Source organism: Vulpes vulpes, chromosome 4 (genome assembly GCF_048418805.1).
Source record: "Vulpes vulpes isolate BD-2025 chromosome 4, VulVul3, whole genome shotgun sequence".
NCBI classification, from domain to species: domain Eukaryota; kingdom Metazoa; phylum Chordata; class Mammalia; order Carnivora; family Canidae; genus Vulpes; species Vulpes vulpes.
This window is the reverse complement of record NC_132783.1, coordinates 76,928,031-76,947,758: the sequence shown is the minus strand read 5'-3', so window position 1 is coordinate 76,947,758 and position 19,728 is coordinate 76,928,031.

Sequence of the window (19,728 nt, the reverse complement as noted above, 5' to 3'; positions counted from 1 at the left end):
TGTGTTCTTTAACTCTATGTGGTCCTGCTTCCTATAGCCAACTGAAGGCTTGACTCTTCTTGTCCATGTTACTATTGGGAGTTAAATGACTTTCTGATCTTTCTTAAAGTGGAGCCACAGGTATTTTTTTCAAACTGAGATTGTGTTTATTTGGGGTCTTTGCTATTGGATACCTGGCTCTCATGATGGTTCCTATACCGATCTGTAAGAAAAAGAAGCTCTCAGGAAGGAATTTCTATTTGAAAAAATGCTCAGATTTCTAACGATCATCTCTAACTTTCTCTTCAATGGAGAACGTTTACAAAAGCCACTTAAAGGGTAGTAGCAGAGCAGTCTCCATGTTTTCCTTTCACATGGGATATTTTCTACTTCTAAAGTTTTCTTTCCTTTGCATTTTCAAGAAGAATGCTTATGTTTAATTCTGCTTTTTTTTTTTTATCTTGAAGGTTATGTAGAATCTCTTGAAACATTTTGAAGTCCCCTTTCAAAAATTACATCAATAGTTCTAAGACCATAGGTAACTTTTCTTGCAATTCAGACAGCCATGTTTTACACAGTGCCAAACCAACCCTCAGCAGTCCCATCGGTCAGTTTGTCATCTTTGTGAATTATCTGAATCTCTCTGTGGTAGTCACCAAGAGTCTAGCTTAGACAGGCAGATTTTCTTAACTTAGGCTTCTAACATCAAGTTTGGACTGGGGTGTTTGTTAATAAAGCAAAGGGGGCAAGTCTAAGATGTTAGTCCATGCTCTCTTAAACAGAACTTTCCTTCTTCCTGAGGATTTAAACATAAAATTGATTTAAAAAATACTGATATAGTGTTCCATTGCTTGTCAAATCTTTTGCAATTATAACTCTGTGTTTTTCTGTGTTGATATTCATTGTGTCCATGGGGATATAAATATGAAAATTTCATCAACTGTCTTGCAAGGTTAAGCTGTGCTTCTTACTAGTTTTGAAATTTTTCCTTGTGTGGTACAATCCTTCCAAAGATAATTACATTGGACCTAAATGATAGCATAATGTTTTTTCTTCCATATCTGTTACTAACAAGTCCCTGAAAACAGAGCTAGACATATGCTATGCCCAATTTATTTTTTTAAAGATTTTATTTATTTATTCATGAGAGAGACAGAGGCAGAGGGAGAAGCAAGCTCCTAAAGGGCAGCCAAATGTGGGACTTGATCCCAGGACTCCAGGACCATGCCCTGAGCCAAAAGCAGATGCTCAACCACTGAGCCACCCAATCTATGGCCAATTTAATACCTAACAGTTGAGACTTAAAATTTTCTTCAGGAAGCTGGTAATTAAATATGAATTAAAACTTCATGAAAGACTTCTAGGTGCCCCTGCCTTCATTTTGATTATATTTTAATTGGATGGTGACTTGGGAAAGAAAAATCTCTTACTTTACCTTGTACTTTCACAAGCAACAGCTTTGACAATTTAAATTTGGTGACATTTCTGAAGGTAGCGTGCACATTATAATTAAAGATGAAGGGCAGAGTTAGATGAAGATAGTCTGAAGTGAAATAAAAGTAAGCAATAATAATAATCATGCTTATTGTAGCAATATCTTGAAAGCTTAAGTTTAGTGGCATTTGGGATGTTTCAAACCATCCAGCTTATACATCTTACCCTGCTGTTCAGAAGGCAGTGAGGTTGAGTGAACCACTCACTATAGTAACGGCCAATTTGAAGCAGTATTATGGTTTGGATATAGAGAAACTTTGGCAAAAGCACTTGTGGATCTTTAAGATCCATATTTATCCTTAAAGTCAGTTTCACCAATCAATAAAAATGAATTATTTATCCAAGAATAGATAAAGCTCTTTAATGTCCTCATGACATCGACATAGAAGCCCAAATACTCCTTGTTTGAGATTCTGCATGCTTTTTGTGCTTTACTGAATCAATGAAATTTTTCTTTCATTTTGCTCTCAATTGAATAATTTCACACACATAACCTTGGGTTTGTTTTGAAGTTATGTAGAATTATTTGAAATGGTATTTTAATTTCAACTCATGTCACTGTGTAGTTTATTAGTAATTTGCTCAACTGATAATTAAGTCATGTTTGTTAAAGCAATAAAAATTCATTATGCATTTGGCATTCATCTTTGTTGGTATGTGTCTTAGCTGGGGCAAAAAATGGTAAATGAATTGCTGAGTCATCTAATCATGTGCTTCTAGGTATCACCCTATTCCCCTCTTCCTTCGTTACACATGTTACAGTTTGAGTCAGGAAGGGGGACGTGTTACTTTTACAAACTATTTCATATACACAAGTAACATGCACCATATCTGATATAATTAAGTTTTTTGTTTAAATGAGCATTTGTTTTGCTCAACATGGACCTTTGACTTTTGACCTTAATAGTCATGTATATGTAGTTGAAGAATTGTTCTTTAGCTTAGAATTTTATAGAAACAGCCAATATTTTTTTTCTGAGGCTGCTTGAATGCATACTCCATAGCCAACATAGAATATCTTTGGCACAGCCAATATTTCTGCATCTGAGTATTAGTAGGTTCTGCACATCCATCTTTGCTTCCTCATCTCTACACAGGTGATAATCCATGTTCAGTTTGAATCCTACAGGGATAGTCTCTGGATACTCTTCCAGGACTTACACACTATTGTTACCTGCTCTGAGACATCACTCCCTCCCTTCAGGGCCCTACTACTTCAGAACACTTATTGCTAAGTCTCAGTCTGTTTCTTTACTTTCTCCAAATGCAGTCTGCAAGTGTAGAGTCTTTATCACTTAGTTTCCCTCATTCAGTTGTGCCAGACACTGGCCGCCTCTTGGTTAATGAAAATGCCAGCATGAAGTTGCCTTTCTGGGTCAGTCCCTCCTGGGCCACAGGAGCTGATATTTGCTCTGACAGCAGCATTCTCTCCACCTTGATCTGTTTGCCATGCTCACTCGGGGAGTGGGGGGGAGTGGAACTAAAAGCACTCTTGGCAAGAAGAGTCTGTACCTGCCTGGAGGCTGAGCTGATGTCCTGACATTTCCTGGGCAACACCATTATACATTTCATCCAGGAGCGGTAACTCAGAGATTTAACTTCCAGTCATCATACATTCAATATCCTGTGGCTTATGAGGGAAAAGCTTCTGTTGTCTTTCATTGTCAAGAAAGTCTGGCTTTCTATCCTTTCTGAATCCCTTGTTTTGGGAGAGGAGGAGAGGTTCCTTGAGGAATAGGCCCAAGGAACGGAGTTCTAATGGAGGCAAAAGGGAATGTCAAACCCAAGGGAAATAGCGAGGGAAGGGATCTGGGTGGACTGGCTTACACCCAGATTTATACCAAATTGGCCTTTGTCCTTATGGAGCCCATTAGAGTCCTGAGGCTTGATCTGCTACTCTCAACTCCACAGAGAGGTAGATACAATGCCTTATCTCCTCCCATCTCTCCTGCCTGCTCACTATTCCCTCTAGTGTTGTTGGTGACAGATGTTAGGTGTGCAGGTAAAGTCTATAGGTTACCCTATATAACAGCAAAAAAGACAAATCCCAAGGGACAAAAAGGGTCTGTTCTCCTGTATACTGACCTAAAATCCTCACTTATTGATATGCCCTCTGCAGGCACAGATTCAAAGCAGGTATGGGCAGAGAATGAGAAGATCCTTCTTGTTTTATTTGGCTTCAGAGGGAGCTTCTGTGATAGTGCTGGGGATCCACAGCTGGGTTCTGGAATGTCTCCATCCTTTCATTAGATACTCATAGCAGCCTTCATCCACTGACCCAACCCATTATACCTCTAGTCACTCTGAGACTTACTGCTCTGAACTCTAAATTTTAAGACCCTAATGTTGCACCAGAGAAATGTTTGAGTTTCTTAGGTCAATTATTCCCTGAAATCATTGGAGCAATGAGCATACCATGCTCATTTTTGTATCTCTTACCCTGACACAGTTATTGACATAAGAATAGCTTAACTGATATTTTTAGAAGGAATGAGGAAATTCATGAATGAGTTTGTTTCACATGAATGAATGCATAAATCCACACATCTACAATTCAGATCCTCTCTGAACTATCTAAGCTAAAATTCTGAGCATTTGTTAATTCTCAGTATCTCTTCACAGAGACAGTAATGAGTGTCAGGGACAGTATTCAAAAACCCCTGATTCTCCTGACCACTCTTCCAAAACCATTACAGCTGCCTTAGAAAGGGAAGTCACTGAAGAGAGAAAGCCAACAGATGTTTTTTCACTCTTTGTTTATTAAGCAGTCAAAAATATTTCTTAAGGAACTATTATATGCAAAGGTGTTATCAGTGATAGGAAAAAAAACACTGAATGTTTTGGAGTCAAGATTTGGGATCATCAAGTTAATTAAAGAAAATAGCAAAGGAAAGGAAACAAAACTGCCGCTTTTGGGAATCCCACACAGGATGCAGGAAAGCGTGAAAGTTTCAGGATTCAAGTTGAGGGTGGGCTTTGTAGAGGTTCTAATAGAAGATCAGAGTTCATCAGGTTGGAGAAAGATGATATTCTAGGGAGACAGACATGAGCCAAGTCACCAAGGTAGGAGTAAACATGATATGTGTGGGGATCAACTGGCTAAAATGAGGTGAACTAAACAGTCACAGTAGGATGGAGCTCAGAAAGACAAGAGCGGGTTCAATCGCAGAGGATCTCAACGTCAGGTTAAGGTGCTAAGGCTAAGTGATCCAGAGAAATCAGTTGCAATGTTCCTGTATGATATAAACAAATGCCTGGGTGAAATTATAGGTGTAGGAATTTTAAAACTATTTTAAATATAAACTATAAAGCATCAAACACAAATCACCACATGTATTAGGCTCTTCTTAATGCCTGGATATATTTGCATCCTACTATTTAGTATATGTGTTTATTTTAATAAAATATAATTTATTTTACTATATAGGTCATTTCATTTTCTTGTCAAATAGTGATGGTTAACTGGGTGGCACCATATTTACCCTATGGCTTCACATGCCCACTGAGCTCTCCTGGGATGGCCGTATCTGATATGAGAAATATAGGAAGAGCCCCAATATGTGACTCTCACTGGGTGGCAAGATGGCAGCATGGTCAGGAGCATGGGCTCTGGGATCACCCTGCTTGGTGTGCATCTTGGCTCTCTCCCTTTCAGCACCAGCCTTCTTGAACAGCCTTCTTAAACTCTCATTACTCAAAATTCTCATTTGTAAAACAGAGATGACATTTCAGAGTTCAATTAACAAAATAAGGATGTGTTTTGTAATTAGATCTAATGAAATAAGATAGAGAGCCTACCACACATGACTATTATGAATATTGAATGAATTAATGTACATAAAATACTTTGAATGACATTTGGAACACGGTAAACACAACATAAAATTTAACCATTATTATTAGGTATACAGTTTACAATCTAGAGGATTAAAACACACAAAGCAGACTTCTGAAAATTCCTTCATAGGAGAACTGGGAGAAAGAAATGCCAGGGGCAGGAGAACATGAGCATGCCAGGGAATGGCAGAGAGTAGCCAACTCATATTAATTCAGATAGGTATAGAACACCCACGGGTTGGATATTCTTGTAGGTACTAGGCATGTAGCAGTCAGTAAAAACAAACCTTCCTCTTAAAGGCTTTAGAGATTTGCAGAGGAGATAGAAGTTAATTAAATAAGTGTCCAAAAGTATAAATGTGTATATTTGATAATTGCCACAAAGGAGAGGCACAAAGGTGCCATGAAGCTAAAATAAAGGGCTTTGGCCTAATTGGGGAAATCTGGAAAGGCTCTTCTGAGAAAATGAGACTTAAACTGAAATCAGAGGAACGAGCAGGAGTTCACCAGGTATAGGGGAAATGGTAGAGGGTCGTAAGCAGAGTTAATAGATGTGCAGAGCTCCTGTGGGACAGGGAAACCAGCACACCATATTCTGAAAGCAGGTTGGTGGAGAACATGAGTTGGCCTGGCAGGAGAGGAATTCAGAGTAATAGGCAGGTACCCTGCCATGCCAGAGAAGATTATCCAGAGACCACACAATTCCTGCCCTTTCAATTCCTTTAAGGGCAAGCAGGGCAAGTTCCCTCAAATCTCCTCGAGGAGGCTTGGCCACTGCTCAGAGCCTTTCCATCAGTCCAGGCCTCTCCTCTCTCATGCCAGCCTGACAAATTCTTCTTCTGAAAGGTAACAAAGTCCTTAAGTTGCATATTTATGAATGAAAAAGTACATGTGCTTTCTGCATTTCATTTTGTAGAATATGGCAGAAATATTTCAAATTGAGCAGAAAGCACCATTCCTTGGCTATGAGTTGTATAAGATGGGTCTTCACTGTTTCTACTTTGGACTCCTTTCTTTGTTCAAGCTTCTGTCCTGTCTGTACCAGCTCCTCTGCTCATCAATGAACAAGGGCTCTCTAGCTCTCTCAGGTGGGCTGGAAACATGATTTCCAGTTCCTTTGTGAAAAGAATGCATAAGGATCAATTGCAATTATGCAAAAATTGCAGTACCTGGTACTTAGTAACTGTGCAACATGGTTGAAAAATATTTATTATTTACTGCAGTATGTGGTACACAGTAACTGTGCAACATGGTTGAAAAATACATATTATATAATACACATTATAATACACATAGAAGGTGTGTGTCCATGTATGTGTGCATCCATCTTATGCCTATTTCATCCTCTTCAACTTTGCTAAGATCTCTTCTTGCTTGGATAAAGTTGAGTTGTAAGTCCCTCAGCAGGCTTCCAAAGTTATTGTGATCAACATCCCTTCACATATAATCTACTACTATGTTATCAAAACACCTCTAAAATGGAGTCTAAATTGTAGGTGACCTTTGACAAGAACATGAAAAGCAAAATTATTTTGTTATCAGTGAATAGTTGATATCTCACTCCTCTGTTCCTCTACTGCTAAGTTGTCTTCTTTTTATGTTCACTTAAAAGAAATGTGATAACAGGTAGCATTGTTATCATCCTCCTCCTCACATCACATCATCATTGTTGTCATTGTCCTGAAACCAGCCATTCCTGAGTAGTTCTTCCACACCAGGCATTGTGTTGCATGTTTTATATACTTTATCTTATTTCTCACAAAAAATTCTATAAAGCAACTCACCTTAGCCCAGAGGGTGAGAAAATTGAGGCTAAGAGAGATAACAAGTTTACCCCATATCATTATGACTAGGGATGTTATAGTAGTAAGATTCTGGTGTATATATTTTAACTCTCTAATGCTGAAATGAGTCTACATAAACTAGTGTATATATATTAATATATATATTAATATATAATATTATTGTATTATTTTATATTATATTTTATATTATAAAATATAAATAAATATATTTATTTTATATTATTGTATATATTATTTTATATTATTATTAATAATATAATAATAATATAATATATTATAATATTATATTATATATTATATATTAGTATATATATATATATATATTACTATATACATTTTTCCCAAAGGATGTGTTTAAGAGGAAAACTGAATCTCAAAAGCAGTGTTGGAATTATATTACTGCAGGTGGCAGTGACATTTTCACAGTACCCATTTTCCAATGTGTACTGCTTATGTTGTCCACACTTGCTAGGATTGGTTGAAAGTCCCAATTCCCTCACTACTTCAAAACACCTGTAATAAAGGCAGAACATTTTGAGCATTCACTGAATGTTAATTGAACAAATAAATAAATGGATTAAGTTCCAGCTGCATTGATAGAGCTGCATGGTCTGTATATAAATGACACTTTTAAATAATTGGTGCAATCAAGAATGAAATAGTCAATTCTAGAGACATGGCTTTTTTTTCTTCATTGCATCAAGACATAAGAGAAAACACAATTCATGTATCATTTGATCTTTTAATTTCAGAGCCCATAACTCTTCCCAGATGTGAGCATAAGAAGTACAGGAAGCAGAAGCCAGGGAAGCACCTCTATTTAATAGGACATGCTTAAGTCGTGAATTACAAGATTATATAGTGAGACAAGTATTCCAGTGGGTCTAGGAGTATGGTGATTTCTGTGAGGATCCACATCCCCTGAACACTTTGATTTCACACTCCATGTTTCCTTTCCCGACTCTGTTCTTAGTAAAAACATTGACTGTGAAGAACATTCTAGCCTCTCTTTTATCTTTCAAAATAGATGATGACGTTTTATTCTATTGAATGAAAATTCTAAGTAGCCTTGTTCTTGTTCCTAAATACCAAAGTGGTCTTCCTCTCTCACTAGTTTCTTGGGAGAGTAATATGAAAGAGTACCTGTGGCAGTGCTTTGGGAAGAGTGAAGGATAGTCCTCACTTATAATAAATCTGATGTCAGAGTCTTGAAAGTTTGCATAAGAGAGTTTCAAAATTTAGACTTTCTTTTTAGCCACAGAGCTCTGTTTTCTTTCTTTCTTTCTTTCTTTCTTTCTTTCTTTCTTTCTTTCTTTCTTTCTTCTTTCTTTCTTTCTTTCTTTCTTCTTTTAATAAATTAATTTTTATTGGTGTTCAATTTACCAACATACAGAATAACACCCAGCGCTCATCCCATCAAGTGTCCCCCTCAGTGCCTGTCACCCATTCACCCCCCCCCCGCCCTCCTCCCCTTCCACCACCCCTAGTTCATTTCTCAGAGTTAGGAGTCTTTATGTTCTGTCTCCCTTCTTGAGTTTTCAAATAATATCTTGTGCAATCTCCATATGAATGATAGATAAAATGTAAAGCTTCTTGAGTCCAAGCTAAAAGCCTTTTACCTTGGGACTTCCATTTTCTCTCTGTTTTCACAGAGGTGAGAGGAGGTACAGAAGATAAGACACCCCAGATATAGGTCACGGTCTGCAACCTTGAAACATTCTGCCATCATTCATATTTTACTTTGCCTGCATTAAAACAATCTAAGCTGAAATGCCTTTAGGAAGGTCAAACAATCCTTAGCCCTAGCTACCCTACTACTTTTTATTGTCTTGCCAAAGGATGATGCTAACATTTATCATTATATTTAAATCTGGGCCCTTTTGTTGACCTGTTATGACTCCTAATGCTTTTTAACTTAAATTACCTTTAAAGTACCTGCTTTCTATTTTTCCTTCCAGAAGGGAATTCAAAGGAAAAAAGAAAGGGAGGCTAGATGGAAATGTAGATTCACTTGGAAAGAAATGGTAGTAAAGCAGAAGTCTTGCTTCCCCAAGCGTGTTCACAAAATAGGTGCCTTCAGCACCTTGGTTGCAGGAACATCAGATACAGTCAAAGGATACAGTGTGATCCAGCCAGATTCCAGGAAAGATTGTATCTCTTATCAACAGCACAACTCACCTCTAATTTTTATGTTCTTTTTGTTTCCTTTTTTTTTTTTAAAAATACTTATTTATTTAGAGAGAAAAAAAAAGAGCAGAGAAAGAGTGAGAAGAAGAGAAGCAGACTTCACACTGAGCACAGAGCCTGATGCAGGACTCCATCTCAGGGCCCATGAGATCAGGACCTAAGATGAAATCAAGAGTCAGATGCTCAACTGACTGAGCCACCCAGGCACCTCTATTCTTTTTGTTTCTTTACCAAGCATTTTCTTCTGAGGAGTCTGGGATATTAGATGCTAGAACAACAGGGAAATCTCTGTATTGACTTTCCTCCTGGCCTTTAACCCAAGGCTTTGTGGAGAAGAGGTGGCTGGGTAATGTTTACTGAACACTTGCTATATGGTAGATAGCATGACAGACTCTCCACAGATTATCTTATTTGATTTTCATACTAATATTGTTAACTCTGATTTACCACCGTTCCTGGACTTCACCTTGACTAAGAAGACCACAGAGGTAGTACAGACCAAGGCAAGTGTGGAGGCTGAAAAAATTAAGGCAATTCCACCCCTAGTTCAGTGTTAGCCCAAGTACAGCCATTTCAGGCCCCTGTGAATAAGAGCTGAACTTTAACTTACTTCAGTTACAGGAGAAAAAAAAACAAAAAACAAAAAACAAAAAACAAAACAGCTTAATGCCTCTGAAAGCCCATTATCAGAATGTAAACAGAACTTGAGAAATTCCTCCACCCCTTCTGGAGGTCCCCTAGACCAGCCCATAAAACTCAGCTGGAACTCACCTAGGGGTCCACACTCCGCTGTGTGGAGTACACTTGGACCCAAGCTCGAGCCTGTTAATAAACCCTCGTGTACTTGCATCGGTGTCGGCTCCTTGGTGGTTTCTCGGATTCGCAATCTTGGGCACAACACAAGGATTTATCTTGGCTTCTCTTGGCTCCATAAGCCATGCTTTTCTTGCCAGTCAAGTGTGAATATCTTCCTAACTGCCAGCACAAGCATTCCCAAACCTTCCCTTGCCATCTCTCAACATCCTTCATTTTTCCAATTGATTTCTTTTCATATCAGTCATTGCTTTTGTTTCTGCTTATATGGGTATCTTCACTCATTTTGACTAATCAGCCTCTATCCCTCTTTCCATATTTGGTGTTTCTACACTTTTGGAGTCTTTCCACATGGGAAAGACTGTCTTGCTCTAAGATGCTCACTTATCTAGACTCTCCTTCAGCTGGGCACAGGCAACAGACATCCTTGGCTCCAGTGCACAGATACAAGCATGTGGTTCTTTGCCTTAGAAGCAAAATGCAGCAAAAATCCAGGGTCAGGTGGTTTCTCTCTTATAGAGGTAGTGCAGGCGGAAGGCTTTTTCACATCAAACCAGCTTTAAATGTGATTTGGACCATTTCTCCTGGTTGCCTCACCAAACCTGTTTTTTTAGCCCTACCCATTGATTGGAGCTGTCCAAAATATTTACAATTACATTATTTTAAGCTTGGGTTATCCTGAATCAGCTTCTTAAAACTTTAATTGGGCAGATACATAATTAATAGCCCTGAAAGTCACTCAGTGGTAGTTTATCTACCACAAAACCCCAAACATACATCCCATATGCAGAAGCACATACATGCCCTTGCACACGGATTTCACTAGAAGGCATGTGGCTGCTAAAGGATGACCTTAACTTCATTGCCCTACCCACTCAACGTTCGCTGCATACATGATGGAGCACTACTTTAAAATTATGTCAACCCAAACCACAAAAGATTATTGTGGTTCTACTGTCTTTCTATGTGAAATGTCCTCTACTAACCTTTGAGTTCTTACCAGTCCCATTTCCTTCACTAACTGTCGTGAGCACCAAACTTTCATAAAGTAGAGATCACATGTCTTGAAGCCCTCCTGACTCATGGCTTCCTTCCCATGCCTTATCTTCCTCTGCCTTTGCACATGACTTATTGATTTCCCCTTAAAAGTCCTACCTGAGCTCACCTCCTCTAACACACACTCTCTGATTCACTTTTCCTAAACCCCAACTTCTTTTTTTATTTTGTTTTTTAGTGCCCATATATATGCTACTGTCTACATTAAAAATTCTGGCTTTGAAAAATATACTGACATAGGCTAATCAGTAGACTATGATATATATGAAATATCACATACGATGTATATAAGATATATAATATATACCACTTAAAAACATATAACATAATTAACTTTTTTCTGTATGGCATCTATATTCATCTAACACAAGCCCAGCCATATTCCAGATAAGGGCTACTCCATCTGCATCAAGTTGGATATTGAAGTGAAATATATACTGAACAAGTAAGAATCCTTTATATTAATCTTTGATATTTTAGTCTTGTTTATTACCTAATTAGTCAAACAGATTCAAGTGATGAACAGCAAAGTGCTTCACTCCTCAAGAAAGACAAATGTGTGGTCAATAATTTTTTTAAATGTAATTTAAAGTGATGTATTGACATGAAAATAAAGATATTAAAGTTGTGAGGGAAAAGGAAAAAAGTCAAGTATGGAGAGTGAGGAAAATAAATTTTACAGAGAAATAATGAAAAGGTTGGGAAAATATGCCACCCAGAAAATACTCATTAGTTAATATGACATCTCACTAGTTAATTAAATATAAGGGGTGAAAACTTCAATAGACTTTCACATTGTTTTAAAGTGGAAAATGAGTTGTAAACAAATCTATTCATTTGAAAGGAACAGACAGTAGTTGTTTTCTTTATCACTGTTCAAACAAGCTGGGTTCTCAAATATTATTTAGAGATGAATTCTTTCTCTGGCATAATCAGGTTTTGCCTTGACAAGTAATTTGTTTAAAAAACGTTTCTCTAAAAGTTTTTAGTGACTTTATTAGTGTTTTCATTTTTGTTTTTTTCTTTTTGGGTGGAACATTTATTTGTTTGTTTTTTTATTTAGAGAGGGGGAACTATGGAACTGATAAGAAATACAGCCATTCCTACAACAGTGAAGTAGAGAGAAAGAAGGTGTGAATTTCTTAACTCTCAGATCCCTAAAGAATTATGTATCAACTTCTAACCCCTTTCACTGAAAGCAGAAAATAGGAGAAAATGTGTTAAGTGAAGGAGGGTGAGAGTCCAACATTAATTCCAAATGAAGAAAAAATTAAGAGTATCTTTTCAGTTTTTTTTAAAGAATAAAGCCCTGTTCAACTAGCTAAACCCTTCAACATTGTTTAAATAAGGGAAATCATAGCCCAGACCCGAGGAAGCCATGAGCACTTTCAGTCTGAAGCTTTTGCTTTCTCTACTGATTAACATAGATCAGTTCCAAGATTTATAAACAATGAAACAAATTTAGAAAAAAAATGACTCTACTACTCAGAGATAACTTTTGATGTTAATCTATACTGTCAAATGTTTTTGTTTCTTTATCCTGTCTATTCCATTCCTCAAAGAAAAATGGCTATATAACTTTTATAACTACAATTTTTCCTTTTTAACAAAATATTGTGGAATATGTTTCATCTATGACAATATAGATTTTCAGTATCAATGTATATATAACTGTATAACTCATTGTATATTTAAACTTATCAGCTATAGATTGACATGTCCTAGGATTTCGGAAAGGATGCTTAACTTTATTTTATTATTTTTTAAAGATTTATTTATTTATTCATGAGAGAGAGAAAGAGAGAGAGAGAGAGAGGAAGAGACATAGACAGAGGAAGATGCAGGTTCCTTGCAGGAGTGGGACTCTATCGTGGGATCCTGACCTGAGCCAAAGGCAGCTGCCCAACCTCTGAGCCACCCAGGCATCCCTAGGATGCTTAACTTTAAAATACAGAGTTAGATGCATCCATTCTCTATTTTAAAGTAGTTGCTTTGAGCATATCTTGAGAACAGTATAGATCATTGCTCTTTATTCTAACCTAGTATTAGGAACACAAAGAAAAACTGTACAGGTGTGTGGTTTCAATCACTTATTCATAATTCTTTCATGCAAGAAATATGTATTGAGTACCTTCTGTTTGTTGTACGCTATTGTAGGTGTTAAGGGTGATATGTATCATTATTGTTTTTCATTAAAAACAACAACAAAAAGTTCTATGGCTATCAGGGAGAGACAGACAATAGCAAATAATTTGAGTAGTAATATTTGGAAGAGGAGACAAAAAGGAAAGGGAGAAAGCTATGCCCATCTGGAAGAAGAGAATTCTAGGAAGATGAAAAAGTGATGCAAAGACCCTGAGGTAGGAGCTGCTCGGAATGGAAGCCCATAAGGTTGAGGGAAAGCAAATGAGAGAAGTAGAAGGTAATGAGATCTAGGAGGTCAGACTGTACAGGGTCTTATAGGGTTCTGGGTTTTTTCCTTATTAAAATAATTAACTGAGGAATGACCTAATCTGGCTTATATTTAAAAGGATCTCTCTGACTACTGTATTGAGAATAGACTGAATGGAGACAAGAGCAGAAGCAGAAGAATAAGTTGGAGTATTAATTATTTCAATAATCTGCATTAAACATTATGGTGTTTGGACAAGGTGTGAAAAGAGATGAGCTGACAGGATCTGATGATGGATCACATGTGTATCATGCAAGAAGCATACAAAGCAAGGAGCAAGGATCAAGGTTTCTGGCCTGAGCATCTGGATGTTAGAACTGCCAGTTACCGTTCTCAAAAAGGCAATAGGAGAAAAATGATTCAGTGTGAAGATCAGGAGTACAGATTAGAACCATCTGGGTTTGAAATAAGGTTTGGGCTAGAAATATAATTTTGATATCCATCAGAATAGAGATGGAATTTAATACCATTGGGGAATGAGATTCCCAAAGAAGTGAATGTAGGTAAAAAACATCAAAGCTTCAATCCCTTATCTTTAGAGGCTGTAGAGATATGCAGGAACCAGATAATAATAAATATGATGGTTAGGGAGAAAAATGGAAAACAAGAAAATTATGGTATCCTAAAAGCCAATTAAAAAAGTGATAAAAATAGGAAGAAATGATCAGATATATTAATTTTTCTGGTAGATTAGAAAATGAGTATTGAGATTAGACAGGGCTATGTAATAATATGAAGACATGAATTAAAGAAAAATGAATTGAGTACCTGCTGAAAATCAGGTACTCTGCTATTACTGTGGAAGACTCTTGCACAGGTAGTATCTTGTTCCTGTTCTCAAAACTCTTCAAATTGAGCTGGACACTGATATTTTATCTATCTCTCTATATTCTGTCTATCTATTATCCATCTATCTATTTATCTATCTATCTATCTGGTACAGTGTCACAGAGACTAGTTCAAAGTGAGAAACAAAGCCATCCTTCAACCTAGGAAAAGATATATAGTTTCAAATAGATTGATTCAAGAAAGCTCTATTAAAATATTGAATTATGGCTTATGGTATGAATGAATTGCCCGGTGGAAGTCCAATGAATATGAGTTCAATCTTAAGGATCAGTGTAAGCAAAAGTGTGAGGGTTAAAGCACACAGAATAGTCACAGGACAGGTGCAAAGGAACTACCCAAACCATTCCCCCTTCTTTCTTGATTTGTTTTTGATTCATTTTTCATTCTTGTCACAAGCCACATTTGAGTTAATGGCAACGAAGCAGGCTGTGAAGCAAGAAGAAATTGATATAATAACAGTCATTTAGGAAGTTGGCAATAGCTTTATTGGAGTTAGTAGACATGATGTAATTGTAGCAAAACCAAGGACCAGAATTCAATCCCCAGAAGAAATGGGTCTTTTATAATAGTGTCATTGGAATTTATTACAATATTGTTTTTAAATTTCTTAAAACATCTTTAACCTGAGGCATGAGATCCTTGGATTTAAAAAACCTTATCATTGAAAGCAGCATTCAAACCAAACATAGCTGAAGCATAGAAACATCTACCTAAATGAGATTCTCAATGGGGCCTCCCTAAAGAAATGATCTCCTTCAGAGGTTGGCTTTGCAAGATAAAGAAGATCACTGTTTCCATTTTCCATTGTTTCTTTCTGGTTTCTCCATGCCTATCTCCATAGAAGGAGATTGTATGTACTGACTCTCTTTATGGAGAAGATAAAACAGGTGGGTAGTGCCAAAAGGTATACCACCTGAGGGAAGGCCCTGCTACTGAGCAGCTAAAATCCTGCAAATCATTTATTTGGCCATTGGATGTCATCAGTGTTCTGTGGAGCACCTGCTGAGTGAGTTCTGTGGCAGGGAACATTCTGAGTTAAAGGCAGTAATTTGTTTATTGCTTTGATGACATATTGGCATTCTCAGTTAAATGGTGCAGAAATAGTAACAAAATTCATTTTTATTAAGCAGTATTTTAAGGTATCCAATAATAACATTTTCTAGAAAGAAAGAGAAGAAAGAAAGAAAGAAAGAAAGAAGAAAGAAAGAAAGAAAGAAAGAAAGAAAGAAAGAAAGAAAGAAAGAAAGAAAGAAGCTACATGCCCTGAGACAGAAAAATGTGAATTTGACAGACTCAGTCTTAAGATTAAGCTAGTTGTTAATGCAAATAGATCAAATAATTAAATGATGTGGCCAGAGCTTTTATTATTTTGTTTCTGGTGATCAATTTGGGATATATATATATTAATTTTCTTTTCTACTACTTTCAGTAATGTGATCCTTGATGTTTGATGTTTTGGGAAATACAGGCACATCCAAAATAATTTTTTCTGTTAGTTTTCAACTTACGTAAAGGTATACTAGAAAAGAAGAGAAAATGTAAATATCTAGGATTAATGGATACTATATTCAAGTAGAAAATTTCAATCCACTCTTGGGGATTTTTGTTTTTTGTTTTATGAGCCATTAAAGAGCATTAGTTTTTCAAAAGTATCAGTTCACATTATTTTTAAATTGTACAAAATGATGCATTGATATAGTATTACTATAAAAGAATTCAAACAATATTGAAACATTTAAACTAAAAATTAGGAAATTCCTTTTAATGAGACACAGCCACTACTCTTCCTTGTCCCACTCATATGCTCTTCCTCCTCTTTTTAGAGGCCATTGTTCAATGTTTGTGTATGTTCTTCACGTCTATACAATTTCAAAGATATTATTTAAGGCATTTGAGGTAGGTTAGGATAGTAGCTTAGTCGTTAGTAGAACAGTTATAGCAGTATAAGGGCAGCAGGTCTATATTGGTGGAGAGTGAGTAATAAAACAATTTTAAGTCTATCTTCACATTATGTTATAGTTACATAGCATTGGAAGTAAGATTTAAAGTGTCATTATACTTTATTCCATATAATAACACACGAGGTATTCCATCAAGTCTCTCAAGGTCTTTATAGATAGCACAAACATACATAAATACAGGAAATTCAAGTTAACATTGACCTTTGGTTGGCCAGGAAGGGTTTACTTTGTCTTCATTAGAAAGTGCTAGCACATTAACAGAGTAATAAATTTTGATTTCTTTTCTTCACTTCTATTGTTATCAGATTTCTTCTTAATTATTATTACTTTTGTTGAGCTAACAGGCTTTAATGAAGACTAAGTGTCTCTGATTTGTATTTGTTCAGTAAATAAACCATACACAGAAGGTCAACAGGAACAGAAGTTAAACAATCTTGCTCTGCCTTGAACAGTAACCATTGCCAGAAATTCACAATACAAGTACTATTTTTAATTAAGTAAAAAATGGTACTAATGTATAAAAAATAGAATATTTTCTGAGTTTGGACATCATGAAAGGGAAGGGAACATTTTAAAATTATTTTTCTCCATATAGCATTGAGGCATGGATTGGTTATATTAATTGTACATTTATGACATTTAGCTTTGTTAATCATAGATTATTTCTGGACATCTCATAGAAAGGGAAAATGACAAAGGCATGGAAAAGAAAGTCTGAGAGGAAAGATGAAAAGAATTGAGTTTATTCAATTTGTAGAAAAGCAACTTGGAGGGCAAAGTAATAAAGTTCTTCATTCAAGTGGAGACTTCTCAGAGAGAGAACAGTGACTCTCAGGGGTGTGGTTTCCTTTAGTACAATCCCTGGTGGCCAAGAGGGCACTTAAAGGAAGAAAAATACTTATTTTGCGATTAACTAAGGGTAAGGGATCTGTTTTGAAATCCTGCTTGGTGACCTGCAATGAAAATTCTCTACTGTCAGCACTGATGACAGAAAGAGAAGAACCACATTTTTACCCTAATATGAAGATTTCTGGTTATAGAAATCTTTTGGTTGTAGGTTATAGAAGAAATCTTCTGGTTACAGGGCTTAAAATTTATCTGAGTGAGGGAGAAAGTTGTTATTGGAGAAGTTATATAAAAACCTGAAAAACTAGACAATTACATCACTCTAGGATGTTTTGGTAATGAGTTTTTTTAAAAGTCCTACCATGCCAATAATTTCATACTAATTTTATCTTAAACTACTAAAAATGAGGTACTAGTAAATTACACAAATAAATGGATAGGGTGGGTTGAGTACTAATATCCATTGAGAGTCTCCCCAGTCTTTGTTCCCCTGGGATGCATTTAAGTAAATTTCACCCTCACATGATTTGCCACCTGAACAGATTCCCACCACATGACTTTGAACTTCCTGGCATCATATAGCTGGACTACAGCTCTGATCATCTTTCTTAGTCTACTGGAAAGATCAGAAAGGCTGATTCACGGGACTTTTACCTAATGTAAGTAAGAATGAAGGCACTATGTGCCACGAATGATATGATGAATACGGTGATTTCACTTTACAAATAAAACAAAACAAAACTTAGATCAGGAAAGTGGGCTACTATGGATTCATTGCACAAAGTTTCCACACAACTCAAAATAAATTATGCATGCTACTAATCATCGAAAGATGGAAGGAACTGCACCATGCTTTTCATTTTCTCCTATGTTGACCGAAGATTCTATCCTATAACAGTTTGCTAGTTTTCACTGTTCCACCTTTATAATAATATTACATATAACAATAATGGCTAGTTAGGCCTTAGCCTATGCAATTAGCATTGTAGACATATGTGTCACTCCACTATCCTTCCCCTTTGCCCAATCACATGTTTTGAATTTGAAGCAGCTATAACATGAAAAACAAAATTGTGAATACTTTGGGAACTAATGTGCCACCTCTATTTGTGATGTTTCTTTTCAGACTAACCACTTTGTTGGTTAATGTTTTAATGAGACATTAACAGGCATATTTTCTGAAAATAATGTTATCTATAATCAACTGCTTCTATTGAAAAATATCATCAACTTTTACACTTTTGCCCTGCTGGAACAGATGGCAAGCCAACTGTCAACAACATTTTTTTAAAAAGGCACAGAAAAGGAGGCTGGAAGAAGAATAAAGGATTCTTGTTCTTTGTTAGATGTCTTAATTATATTTCCAAAGTAATTCTTTTAAAGTTAGAAAAGACTGTACTGTAAGATCTCTGAATCTCAAAATGAGAAATAGGCACTATTTAGCAGAATTGAAGATGAACTTGCTAACCATTTGAAGAGCCTAATTTAACTAATTAGTGATTTTTGCAGCTGTCTTCTTTCCCTTAGTCAATTCTGACTTTAAAACTTTTTCCCCTGAGAGGGATAAACTGAGCCTTGAAATTTTAAAATACGGTATCTCATGACTTTCCCTGACAGTTAAGATCTGGCCCATTGTTTAACTCTCATAATGGTCTATGGATATCGTACATCAGAATTTTCGTTTTCAAATGATGCCCAATGATTTTGGGCACCCCGATGTTTGATTACCACTGTGACCCCAATCTTCTAGGTCAATAGTTTTCAATTTGCTTTTCTCAAAGGCCCAAAGTTTAATGGAAGAATCTCAGGACCATATGAAGAGACAGAGGGAGACCAAGAAGGAGGAGTTAGAGATTATTTGGTTCAATGAGAGTAATTCATTTCTACATGTTTTATAAATTTTAAAAAATACAAACCTTGATGGCTATTTCCTGTTTAACTTTATGTTGTTGTTATCAATTTTCCTTCTGTTTTCCCATAGAACATATGTAATAGTAATATACAATGTCTTTCATTCAATGAGAAAAAAAGGACATCTTGTTTGGGGTTCATTTGGGGAGAGAAAAGGAGAACAATATTCTCCTAGGGCTGGTAGGGTATTGGAGGGAAAAATCAAAACAGTGACTCCCTGAGGCAGAGAATTCAAATCTAGGGAGTAAATTGTTTAAGGATGTTTTTTGCAATCATATCCTAGAAGTTTGCCTCAAGAAAAGACCAGTATGGACAAGACTTGGAATATTTAATATTTATACTATGTTCCATTTAAAAAGGGCCAGGGCAAAGAGATATATTACAGGGGCTGAAGAAATGCACTTTTTGTAAGGCTTATAGAATGAAATATAAAATTTCTTAACAAACTGTTTACATTTAAAAAAAATTATAGAAGAAAAATGCCAAAGAGATTTGAAAAAGTGAGAGAGTTTTACAACTGGCTTGTAAGAGGGACTGG